Consider the following 13,128-nt stretch of genomic DNA (forward strand, 5'->3'; position numbering starts at 1 on the left):
GAAGCCTGATTCATATCTTGGGGTTCTTTTAATAAGAAGATAGCAATGACTGATGCAGAATGTGACTGGCTCCTACGTACAGTCATGGTGGCTAACCAGCTCTTATTCCAGGACTGCAAAGAACAGCCACCCTCTGCCCAGTTCAATAGTGCAATGGCTGGAGGATGTGACTTGACTGTCCTGCATATGAGGAAGCAGCTTTCCACAAATTAAGACAAGATGGAAAGGTCTCAGGTGTATCAATCTCATATATGGACATGTTTCCTTAAGGCCTTATGAAGGACACTCTGGAAGTCACGTCAAGTGACTGTGCACACCCTCCTCAACATATTTTTTTTAATCCACCCCCCCCAGCACCCAAAGGGTTACCTGTATAAAACATCAAAAAGAAAAACTTGAAATGAATTTTTAAAAAGAGGGCGTTGGCCAAATAGAGTGTGCCCAGAAGAGGAAGACCAGGATGGTGGCCAGGAACCCCTCTGAGGAACAGTGGAAAGAGCTGGGCTATGGTTAGCTTGGCAAAGAGGGGTTTCCGAGGGGGGTGAGGATGCCATGATAGCTGCCTAGAACCAAGTGGCAGAAATTGCATGGAAGCAGGTTCCAGCTATACTAATGGGAAAAGCTATTTTTCAATAGGGGAACAGGCACAACCCTGCTGTTTGTGGCTGGCTGGGCCACCTGCCAGGGAGTCTTCACTTGGATCCTGCATTGCAGATCTGGCAAACCACATGGGGTAGGGCCAGAGGGCCTTCAAGGCCCCTTCCAACTGTTATTTTATTACCCCAATCTGCTATCAACAACATTCTCTATTTACAAAAGACTTGGTGCTAACAGCAGTGAAAGTGGAGATGCCTAAATACTGGAAAAGTGCCTTGGGCTACGCAATGCAAAGCTGGATCTTGCAACTTTGGCAGGGTGTGTCAGCTGAAAAACCAAATTAGCATGATGTTTCCACAAGCAAGACAATTAAAAAATAATAATGGTTCCAATCCGTCTCATGCATAAATAGCTGGATGCAGAACCTCTTTTTCCCCATCACCAATCTGTCTTTCGGGAAACTCCTTACATAGCACATAGGATAACCACATTTCTTTTGACACTTCCAAAAGTAACTCCTGATTCTACAGAGCATGTTAAACGACATTCCAAGATTAGCTGAATCCCTTTTGTATGTTTTGTACAGGTGTTGTGTTTGTTTACAAACACTCAGCTTATTTTCAGTGGAGCAGGTGGAGAATAGAGGAAGATTCAGGAAACTGCTTTGATATTGAGGAAGATCCCTGATAACATCAAGGAACACTGGACCAAGCTAAAAAATCCATTACTGCAGCCTGTGAACAAACTATCGGATACCAAACCAAGAAACTGGTTTGTGCCACAAAGAAAAAACCCTATGCCAACGCTAATGCTGAGGTTCAATGAAGAGCCAGAGAACTAAAGAACAGGAGGTGGATTAAAAAAAAAAAGAAAGCTCAAGAGGTCCAGTACTTAGCTGACACTCATGATGCACAAAGTTTCTTTAAGGCCACAAAGACCTTCTATGGGCCAATAAATCATGGCATACGCCCTTACGCTCAACAGACAGTACCACACTTCTAAAATATAAAGAAGCTATTACACTGCACTGTAAAGAACATTGCCAGCATCTCCTTAGCTGCAACTCCCCTGTAACTGCTGAGGTCCTCTCACAAATTCTCAAAAACAAATTAGAGATGAGCTTGCGGTATCTCCAAAACCATTAACCAAATGAAAAACAACAAAGCCAGCGGACCTGATGGGATACCTGCCATAGTCTTCAAAGTGGACAGAATTGTGCTTACACAACAACTTCGCAAGCTCATCAGAAAAATCTGGGAGAGAGAGGAGATCCCAGCAGACTTTAGGCATACCAAAATTATCAATCTCTTTTTTAAAAAAGGTGATAGAATGGATTGCGGAAACTATTGAGGCATCTCAATTATTAGCTGCAGCCGGCAAAATTCTTGTAAGGATCTTAGCAAACCATCTCCTAACAATATCCAAAGCTACCCTTCCTGAATCCCAAAATGGTTTTCGACCTTCTAGGGGGACAGTGGACATGATTTTCACAGCTTGACAGTTTCAAGAAGAATGCACCTGTTGTTCCAATTCAGCACTAAACCATGTGTTTTCCTGGGGGAAAGCAGTGGGGCAAATGGAGGTGTAGATGAGCCCAGAGTCTGAGCCTGTTGTCAAGAGAGATGCCCTCAGGGTCGCCCTCCATTCAAATGAGAGCTGCAGCAAAAGAAAAGAGGCTAAGAAAGGAAGCGGCCTTCAAAAAAGGGAAAGGAAAAAATGGGCGTGGTCTTACTGCCTTCTAAACAGCCACCTTATCAGACCAACTACAGGCATTTCCTGCCCTGGGATGCAGGGGTCCTGTTGACGGCTGATGACCAGAGTCAGCTGCACTGGGTACTCGCAGTTCGTTTGCTTCCAGCCTCCAGCATGGAACAGGCTTATGGTGATTACAATGCAACTTTTCTGCTCTTCTCCATCAGTTTCATGAAGAATCCTGGGAGCTAAAACTTGCTCTTAAATGCAGTCTGATGCATTCTGGGCCTGTTGCTTCACTATCAATTTGCCCTGCCTGTCATTCCATATGCTGGACACTAGGTGCAAATGAACTGTTACCTCATGCAGACTGGATGATCTGGCCTCGCCGCCCTGGACTTCCTTCTTCTGTCCAACCAGAACAGAGGGGATGGCTCCTTTTGGGCCAAATGATTTTTCTGGGTGCCAAAAGGGAAGCCCTTCTTCAATTTCCATTTGGAAAACATGTGTTTCCCCAATATAAGCACTGAGCTTGGACATCTGGTAGGGAAGGGGTGGTGGAAGATCACGGAGGGTCGGCAGCCTATAACAGTTTCTACAGAAACAGTCACCTTCTCCAGAGGGCCCATGCTGCATACTGAATCCATTGTGCCATCACTTAAGAGGATGTTCCTCTTTTTTCTCATAACAGTTGCTGCAGAAAAGCAACACTAGACTTGAGTGTGCATCTGGCACACTTTCTGGGAGGAGGAGGAACCCCACCTCCTTTTCATGGTGCTGCACTGCAGCAAGAAGCAGCTCTGCTGGAGCCGTTGAAACCCTTCCATTGGCTGGATATCAGCCTGCGGACTCCACCAGGTGAAAAGGAAACTGCCAATTGAGGGGGAATTTGAGCCAACCACAGATAAATCCGAGGCAGCTTGGCAAGGCCTTGGCCCAGGGAGAGAGAGAGGGCAAGGTGGGAGGGGAGCAGTCAGAAAGAGCATCTACCAAGAGGGATGGGAGGCTGACCTAGAAGAAACCTCTGGTCAGATCCAGCTGCAGGGCTCTTCTTATAGGATGTGATACAATATGCAGATTGGCACAACGATAAAATGGAAGAGATGGAGGGAAGCAGGTTCTTCACCTTCAGCTTCTTAGAGAAAGAGTGGGCTATAGAATAAAATGTATTATTAGGATTATGAGTAATTAATATTTATTTATACCACCCTTCATCTGTAGAGCACAGGGCAGTTTACAACTTAAATAAAGGTTATGCTGAAACAAACTCCGACATTTCATTTGCATGGAGTTCCTACACTGGGTGGGGACCGGCAAACAGATTGAGATGTGGTGCTGGCCCGAAGGAACTTCACACACCAAGTCGCTTTAGAATTGGAACAGAGTCATTCTAAGAGAAGATCACACTCCAGTAATGCTTTCAGCTCCCTCTTTACTTAAAACACTCTCTGATTGGGGGCAGGAGTTACAGTGCAAGTAAGGGGTTTGAAGTAACCGTTGGTATTTAAACTTTCCAATGAAGTCACTTTTGCAGGCTGACCACATGATTCAGGCTTACTCCACATCCTCCTGTGTAGGCTTGGCTGCTCACAGGAGCAGGAGGCAGCGGCGGTGGCAGCCAAACAGAGCCAAGAGCCTACTTTCTATCCACAGGAAAATCAGGAGACTGAAGAGAGGCTGCATGAATAGCAAAACCGCAAACCTCACAGTACCTGAAGGAAAGTAGCTGCTAAATGGGCAGGAACCTTTCCCATGTGCCCCCCTCATTCCTCAGTTCTCTGTGCTCTTGAAATGGCTCCTCCTCCTCCTCTTAAGTCTGTGTGGGCCAATGAAACCAACAATGAAACCCTTTAAAAAGGTTTCTGGACAGAGAGTGAGTGCCTGGGGATTTTCATACATATTGAGAAGTTTCAGAAATCTGGGCCATACATAGTAACACTGCCTGAGTATAGATTTCTCCAGCTCATTTTAGATGATGATGATGATGATGATAATGGTGTTGTTGTTAAGTGAGTTGAAGTGTCCAACTGGATTATCCTTCAAGGTTAACTGTTGCAATTATAATTAACTGCCCACTATATCACACTGGGCACCACAGAACAGAGATTCAATTGTACAGTTTAAAGTACAGTGGTACCTCAGGTTAAGTACTTAATTCGTTCCGGAGGTCTGTTCTTAACCTGAAACTGTTCTTAACCTGAAGCACCACTTTAGCTAATGGGGCCTCCCGCTGCTGCCGCGCCGCCAGAGCACGATTTCTGTTCTCATCCTGAAGCAAAGTTCTTAACCAGAGGTACTATTTCTGGGTTAGTGGAGTCTGTAACCTGAAGCGTATGTAACCTGAAACGTATGTTACCCAAGGGACCACTGTACTTTATGCAGGTGAATTGTGTGGCTGCCGCTGTCCAGCGTGAGCCTTTAACGTTTTCATTGCCCCCTCCTCTGGAGCTCTGGCACACAGATCTAGAAAAGGGTAGGGGGGAAAGGCACCTATACAGTCAGACCTAAAGACCCCCACAAGAATCTGCTGCTAAAAACAATGACTTTGTGTTGCGCTGAAGTTAACAAAGATGGCTCTTGTGCCATCCAGCTCTCTGCAAAAGCACTGCACATAAACAGATCTGATTGCAATGAAGATCACACATTTGTCCATCAGTACCCCTAGAAGCATTGTCTCTCACACACATACAAAGAGCAAGGAGGCCTCTTAACTGCAACAGCTACTGAAAATACCAAATACGAATTTGGCCATCAACTGTCTTCTCAAGAACCTGACCTCTGGTTTTGCAGGCCACGCTCCAAAGGCCAGAAGTAGATTTTGCACTTTTGCAGTTGGCTCCCTTGCACTCCATGCAGATGTAAGATTTGCAATTTAGATGTCACAAAGAAAATAAAGAGGCAATTAAAGTGAGGAAAAACTTTGAACTCTTTTCTTTTCCCCTCTCAGGTAAGAACCCTGGGCAAACTTTTACTGCACCTCAGCTAGCCTGTGAAACTGCCTTGGGGCTGGATCTACGAACTTAACCATCCATGAATGGTTTAAATTGTTTATTTTAAAATATGTATTTGCTGCTTTTCTGACATGGGTTCAAGGCAACTGCAAACAACTGATGAACCACAATTTTTTTAAAAAAAACCTTAGCTAGAAGATGTTCTCAGCCATTCAGAAAAAAACTCCCAAGGAGAAATCCTAGAGCAGCCTTCCCCAATCTGGTGCCCTCCAGATGTTTTAGACCACAACTGCCATCCGCCCCAGGATCATACACCTGTGCTGGTAAGAACTGATGTGAGTTGTAGTCCAAAAGATACAGAGGGCACCAGACTGGGATAGGCTGTGCTAGAAGCAGGCAAGGAAAAGTTGTGACAGTCCTTTCAAATTATAAGAAGAACAGATCCTCAGTTCCAGAGGGAGAGAGTGCCGTCCTAGCAACAGATGCTCTAATGAAGCAGGATCTGGTTGGGTAAACAAAGAACGCAATAGAGATGACTTGTGTCAGAGGCTTCTGCATACTAGACTATGGGAATCTTTATAGGTTAAGCACGAGCACCTTGAACTGGGCCAATGAGCTGTGGTGCCAACCCCTCCTCTGGAACTGAAGGAGGAAAAGATGCTCCTTGCTTCTTCCCTCGGACATTTAACAGATGGCCTGCATAATTTTGCATCTCCCAAGTCATCATCAAGAACTTTGCTTCAGGATGAGAACAAAAATTGGGCTCCGGCGGCGCAGCAACAGCAGGAGGCCCCATTAGCTAAAGTGGTGCTTCAGGTTAAGAACAGTTTCAGGTTAAGCACGGACCTCCGGAACGAATTAAGTACTTAACCTGAGGTACCACTATATATTGATGGAGCAACAGCCAGCTTGGTGTTACACAGTAACTTTTCTCACACTCTCTAAAATGTCTTTGCCTTTTACATCTTGTAACAGTAGGTTTCAACCAGGATTTTAATTAAAAGAAACCACGAGGCTTGTTACTCAGCCATGTACGCTTTTGTGCTTGGGATCTTGCAGATTTTATCATGCAGTGACTTCAGGGGTTTTGGTAACATGATGTGTGTTGCATTGCCCACAAACTAAAACAAGTGTGCTCATTAACTTGCTTATTTTCAACTGCAAGTCTGAACTGGCTCCTGAGTCTAAGATGGGAACCAACTGGGTGCTAATATTTTTTCATTAAAATCCTTCCAGCCCAATCCTTGAACCTGCAGTCCAAGAAATTCAACAAGGTTGGACCCCCAACTCTTTGCAAAGCACACCATGCCACACAAACACAACAAGCGGGAGGCTATGCCAACAGTGCAGATATGTCAATAAAAGAATATTTTATACTGTGGTGTTTTGAAAGCAGCGATGGGCACAGAAGAGTTTCCTTCACTAAGCACTTCTGTTCTGGGCCCACATCCATCACAGAAGCATCACATAAACTATGCTCAGAGATTAGGATGCAGTTGCCTCACAGCTTTGACTCCAACCATCTTATTGGGTGCTATCCGATGCAGCTCCTGGGCAGTCACAGAACCTGCTGTTTTGCACAGAATTTGGCATCCTGGAAAAACCTGAGCTTTAATTTAAAAGTATCCAGCCACATGTTTTATGAAAATATCAAGCCGCTCCCCCTGGACCCTCCTAATTTCATTAACCCTTTCCTTGGTTTCCCGCAATATCCATTTAGGAAATCTGAATCATGGAGCATTACAGGAAACTGTTAAGTGACAGCACAGGAAAAACTTTCTGGGAGCAATAGCAAGCACAGCATGATCAAATTCAACATGCCTGTGAGTGGAACAATGTCTAGAAAGTCTTACTCAAGTCGTATTCAATTTCAGGACAGAGAATTACTCAACAATGAAGGATCTGTAAAAGAGATGTTACAGGGAAGAATCAAAATCCATTAAGGAAACTTGGAGGTTCTTTTGAAACGACTATAGTAGAGGCTCAGATAGTATGTATCACAGAGGAACAAGAGTTCAGCATACTGCATAATGAAGCATTTTGTCTATATATTCATTTGATTTAAGATCCTCTTCATCAAATAATTCAGTGTTGGTTTTAATTGAACATTAATATTATTATCATGAAATGGACTAGATGTGCTTCATTCACTCACTTTTTAACTGGTCTTTAACTAACCTTTTGGGGGGGGAAATGAAATATTTGTGCAATAGTGCAATACAAATACAAGAAGGCGCAAATTCAAAAATATACAAGCTGCCATTCTACTGCATCTACTGATAGTCAACTGCAACTCTGCCTGGGGTTATGGAAGTCATAAGAATGGGGGGGGGGGAGAGAGTGCAAAGCATATTGCCCCTGAATGAGAACAAAAAGGAACACAAACCCTGAGCAGACAAGTGCATACTGCAAACAGCAAATGAAGACATTTGAAGTGTTATTTCCTAAAGGCATAAAGACAACCAATTTAAATACCTCAGGAAATGGAAGGCAGCCAGGGCCATGATGGCAAAGGGCTGCTGGAGAGCAGAAATTGCAGGGAGAAGCTGTGTCAACTCTTTGCATCCGTCTTCACTGTGCAAAATGCTGGAGAGAGAAACCCATCGGAACCAGCTTTAAATAGCAAGCCTAGTCGCTATAGGCAACAAGGAATTCCATGCTGGCAAGTGAGTGGGCTGGTGGGGAGAGAGATCACTGCATGGCTTGGTTTTTGTTGTAGACACAGAGGAGAGGGAAGCCAAAACAGAAACACAACAACAGGCTAGCGGAGGAGCAGATCCAAGCCCACTTGCTTTCTGTGCTGAGCTGTGAAGAAAGGTCAATTCCCTTGTGGCTACCAGCACAGAAAGCAAATAGGTTGGCCCAATGGCTCAAGGGCAGCAGAATTATCTCTCCCTTCCTCCCCCCCCCCCCCCCAGTCTGCTTACTAGACAGCCGAGAATCCTCCAGGGCAGGCTGTTAGCAGTCTCTTAGCAGACTAGGGACTTTTGTGGGCTCATTTACAAGGCTGACCTGAAACACAGGTTTCGGTGGTGCTCTGTATCAAGATGCAAAAATTTGATACATAGGACGTCACACAGTTAAGAAGTCGGAGCTCTTTTAAAAACGAGGCCTCAGGATCATGCAATGAAGTTTACTGACAGCAGATTGTTAAGTAAGGATAAAAGTCTGTTCAGTCACGCAAAACAAACCATCAGCTTATGGGCACCCCCTCACCTCAAGGGGCAATGATTGCCACTGACGTAGGCCTTCCCTCTGTAGGTTTGTCTAACATCACAGTTAAATGCAACCTCTACATCCAGAGGCAGTCTACATCTGGACAGCAGGTGCTGGGGGCATGCAATGTTGCCATCATGTCCTGTTTGTGGGGCTTCTCTTTGAGACTCCTGGCTGACCAGTGCTGGGAACAGAGAATGAGGTGGGGCAGGTGGACCCCCAGTCTGGTGCCCTCCAGATGTTTCTGACTGAAACTCCTCTCACCCAGCACAGCTGTAGGATGCTGGGGTCAAGCGCAGCCCAAAGCATCTGGAAGGCAGGTAGTTGGGGAAGGCTGCCGTCAGATCCATCTTGCCCTGTACTGCCTACACGGACTGGCAGCAGCTCTTCCGGGGTTGGACCCGGGGTCTTCCGCTCCAGCACTCTCTGCCACTGAAGTGCCCTCAGGAAGCAATCCGACCCCCTTTCAAACTCTTGGGCACCGAGAGAGGTGCTGCCTCTCTAACTGCTCTCAGCTGCGGCAGGCAGTCCACTCTGCACATGCCCAGAAGCAACCGAATGCAGAGGGAACAGCGTGGCAAGGTAACACGCCGGTTACAGATCGAACTTTACCGATTTCGGGGCTGAGGAAGACTCCGTGGGGGGCAGCCGGCGAGAGGCCCGGCCGGAGGCAGCCCCTCTTTCAAGCCAGGAGCTGGAGGGATCCCGGAGGCACAAGCCACCCGGCTCTCCGCGTTGGAGAGCCCCCTGCCAGAATAGAGATCCCGGCTCGGCCTCCCGGCAAAGCCAGGTCGGAACCTGGGACCCCTCACAGGCAGAGCTCCTCTGGGCTGCAGCCGGGCGCGCAGAACCCAAGGCGGCGCCGCCTTCCCGAGTGGGAAAAGCCCCTGAAAGCGCGGCGGCGACCGAGCGCCCCTTTGCCTCGCGGAGCAGGAGAAGCGAGAAGGGAGCAGCAGCAGCCCCCGGCCGGGCCCTCCCTCGGCCTCTGCCACAGCTCAGCAGCCCCTCGCGACGCTGCGGCAGGCAGGCGGTCCGCCCCACTGGGCTGCGCTGCGGGCCGGGTCCACTCCCCCAGAGGGCCGGAGAGACAAAGGCGGCGGAAGGAGCTGCTCGCTGTCCAGCCCCGCGCAGGCCTCCTCTTCGTCGTTGTCGTCGTCCTGCCCCTTACCTGCTTCTGCGGCCGGCGGTCCATGGTGGGCGTTGGGGGGATTCAGCGGCAGCGGGCGGGCGGGCGGGCGGACTAGCGACACCGGGCCCAGCTCAGCTCAGCCCCGCTTCACCAGGCGGCGGCAGCGGCCTCCTCAGCAGCAGCGGCAGCGTCGTTGTCCTGCCGCGGGGCTCCTGGCTGCTGCCTCCGCAGGCGCCCCGCCGCCCCATCCTCAGCGCCGCTCCGCCGGCCGAGCTGCGCGCGGGAAGGAGGGAGCGAGGCCGGCCGTCGGAGGGGAGGGGAGGAGGGGCGGAGACTCTGCGGAGGGGCGGGGGGCTCCCAGCTGCCTCGGCCCCCCGGGCGGGAAGAAAAGACCGCCTCTTCGGCCTCTCGCCAGCTTCGCCTCGGCGGTGGGAAAGCGGAGGGAGGGGGCTGCCGTTGCCTCTGTGACCGGGTAGGCGCCGCTGCGTAGCTAGTCCTAGCCCTGCGGGACGCGTCCCCGGCGCTTTCCGAGGCATCTAGCAAGGGCACCGGGAGGAGCGCGCGCTCTTTCAGGGCATCGGCGCGCAGCAGGTCTTGTCGCCTCCGATGCGCTACCCGTGGCCAAGAAAGCCAGGCTGTGAGCTTCCTTGCAAGGCGGCGTAAACCGACCTCCGAGGAGAGCGGATGGAGATAAGGAAACTGGGGTGCGGGGAGCTCGGTGTTTGTGTTTGCTAAAGGGACAGCTCCTCTAAAAGGTGGGAGAGCTTTGAGCCACTCACCCCCCCCCACCCCGGGGGTTGGCTGTTTATTGAACTATACTGATTTGTTTGCGAGGAAGAGCATTTTCCCGGCACTTTCCTTAACCCTAAAGTCTCAAAAACCCAAACCCGATCTTGGGGGGGGGGAGGGGCGGCGGATTGGTTTAATGTGCAACGCTGCGTGCTTCCCCAAACGAACAGCAATAAAAAGAATGGGGGGGGGGTGTGCAAGCAAATCAATGAGCAGGTTGTTGCCTGGAAGCACCCATAGTTGATCTGGGAGTTCTTGAGCAATCAGCAGACTCCCCCGCCCCCAAATGCCCACTTTCAGTGTTCAGATTGTCCCATCTTATGGAGCAATAGCCAAGCTTGCTGCCGCGAGGAGGGATGTCATTCATTATTTGTCTCTCAACTCTTTGGACAGCTCCTCCAGCACATGGTTAGCACAAGAGACTTCCGACACTTGTTTCCCCACGTGCACTAATACATCTCCTGTATTACATTTCCTGTTTCCAGACTGGGTTCAAACATCAATTGTTCTTCCCAAGGAACTCTGGGAATTGCAGCTCCGGGGAGGGGAGCTCTCCTAACAACTCCCAGTACCTTTATAACACAACAGTTCCCAGAAATCTTTGTGGGAAGCCATGGTTTTCCAAGTAGTGATGTATGGAAGTGAGAGCTGGACCATAAAGAAGGTTGGTCGCTGAAGAATTGATGCTTTTGAATTATGGTGCTGGAGGAGACTCTTGAGAGTCCCATGGACTGCACGAAGATCAGACCTATCCATTCTGAAGGAAAGATTGAGGGCACAAGGAGAAGATGAGATGGTTGGACAGTGTTCTTGAAACTACCAACATGAGTTTGACCAAATTGCGGGAGGCAGGGGAAGACAGGAGTGCCTGGCATGCTCTGGTCCATGGGGTCACGAAGAGTCGGAGACGACTAAAGGACTGAACAACAACAACAACAATGACCATTTAAAGTAGCAAGATGCTGTTTTAAATGTATAGTGCAGATGGGACCTGAGAATCATAGCACCTACACACTCTCACAAGTCCACAGACAGCCTGCTCTGCCCCCCTGAGCAAGCTAAGGGGACCCATGAAGAGGAAAGGCTTCAGCTCAGTGGCAGAGCACCTGATTTGCAAGTAAAAGGTCCCAGGTGCAACTCCTGGTTCAACTCCTTCAGGCAAGGCTGAGAAAGTTTCCTGCTTGAAGACTTGAATTTTGGGCTGTACTACTCAAGGCACAGGGATGGCTGCCAGGGAGGAAGACAGAGCATAACACAAAATTAGAACGAGTATGGTCATGGTGAGGCTTTTTCATACCAGAAAAGGCTTAACTTGTTGAAATTCTGCATGCCATGCAGCTGTTCAAGGTACAAAAAAACTGGTTTTCCCCAGCGCCAACCTAAACCAAAGCCTAGGCTGTCATCTTAGACTCGCTTACCTGGGAATAACCCTCTTAAACACAAAGAGACTTTCTTTTGAATAGACATCTATTATGGTGCTGCAAGTTAACAATACAGTAAATTCTTAAGGAGTGCCTGCCGTTCAGCTGCAGCACACCAGGAAACGTGCCTAAGATGTTTTCACATTTGCAGAGGGGGCGGGGGAGAGAGGGGCTTTCTCTTTAACATCCGCCTGCACATACTATGTCGTAGTATTTGCAGAAATGACTTTCTTTAGAGACTACCTGATCTCAGAAGAAGCCTTTTAGGGACCACTTTTCTGAGAAGAAAAATGCATACAGTATTGCTGCCTGGGAGTAAAGGCAGTGGAAACGGTGGAGATTCCAAGGGCTAGAAAATGAGAAGGGGCAGGGAAAGCACACTAAATGGGAGGAGGAAACGGCTGCTTTTAAGACTCCGGGGATTATTTCCCCCTGGTGTCGGAACAACACACTCGTCGTCAATCATAACTCTGACTTTGCTGATTAGCTAAGAAAAGTGGCAGGCCACAGGTGGGAAAAGTGTTCGGCTCATTTCACTTCACAAAGGCACTCTCATAGTTTGCTTGGAAAGGTACCCTCCTAAATTTCTTTCTCGGAGGTCCAGAGACTTACTTTTTAATATTTAAGTTGTTAAGTTGTGGGTGAACATATCAGACGACACAGCGATTCTTCAGACAGCTCTTGTTTATTCACAGGCCAGAACAGAACTGAATTGAAGGGTTCAGCCAACCTGCTTATACAGAGCTCCACTACAAAGCAACAGTAGCAACTTTCTGTAACTATCCAATCACTGAACGTCACTTTCAATTCCTTATTTGCATATGTGGACCTGAGTGAAAACTATCTACAATATCCCCCTGTTGGCCCAGGGTGAGAACTTCAGTACATAACATAAGTGAAAGCTCAGGGTCTGGTGCATCCACCCAAGGGTACCAATGAAGGTCTTAGGGGCTCATTCCTAGTAGGTGAGCATAGGATCCGGCTGAACATCTAGTTGAGAGTTAACGCCTGCTGAACTCAGAGGGCTTTTCTTCAAAGTAAGGCGTATAGGACCACTGGGCGCGCAAACGCAAGCACACACATATAAAACTTCCAAGGAATTAGCATTGCAAATTGGTGCTGACTCAAATCCTGAAATATCGCCGCCGCCGCAGGCGCTGTTTTGGAGGCACCCATGTGAGCGAAGGAGGGCCTGCGCCTTTAAATAAGGAAGAGCAGCCCGCCCTCCCGACTCGAAGCGTAACGCCTCCTGGGAAGTGTAGTTCTACTGGCAGATGGACCTTCCCTGGTTTGTGCGTGAATGGACTACATTTCCCAGAGTGCAAATCTCGGG

The 13,128-nt window shown here is 48.5% G+C and overlaps 1 protein-coding gene across 2 annotated transcripts in view; it reads right to left on the bottom strand.

Moving 5' to 3' along the window:
- The window catches only part of ST3GAL2 (ST3 beta-galactoside alpha-2,3-sialyltransferase 2), a 35,684-nt gene extending 25,689 nt beyond the window's left edge, over positions 1-9,995 (bottom strand). Inside the window, exon 1 of one of the 2 annotated variants that reach the window (XM_028739461.2) lies at positions 9,625-9,995. The gene's annotated coding sequence lies outside the window, so the exon portion shown is untranslated. Of the gene's footprint in view, positions 1-7,715; positions 7,818-9,624 lie in introns of those variants that run through there. The other variant, XM_028739462.2, reaches the window with a different exon arrangement.
- Between the last annotated feature and the right edge of the window lie 3,133 nt (positions 9,996-13,128).

The sequence above is a fragment of the Podarcis muralis genome, chromosome 7 (assembly GCF_964188315.1).
Source record: "Podarcis muralis chromosome 7, rPodMur119.hap1.1, whole genome shotgun sequence".
NCBI lineage: Eukaryota > Metazoa > Chordata > Lepidosauria > Squamata > Lacertidae > Podarcis > Podarcis muralis.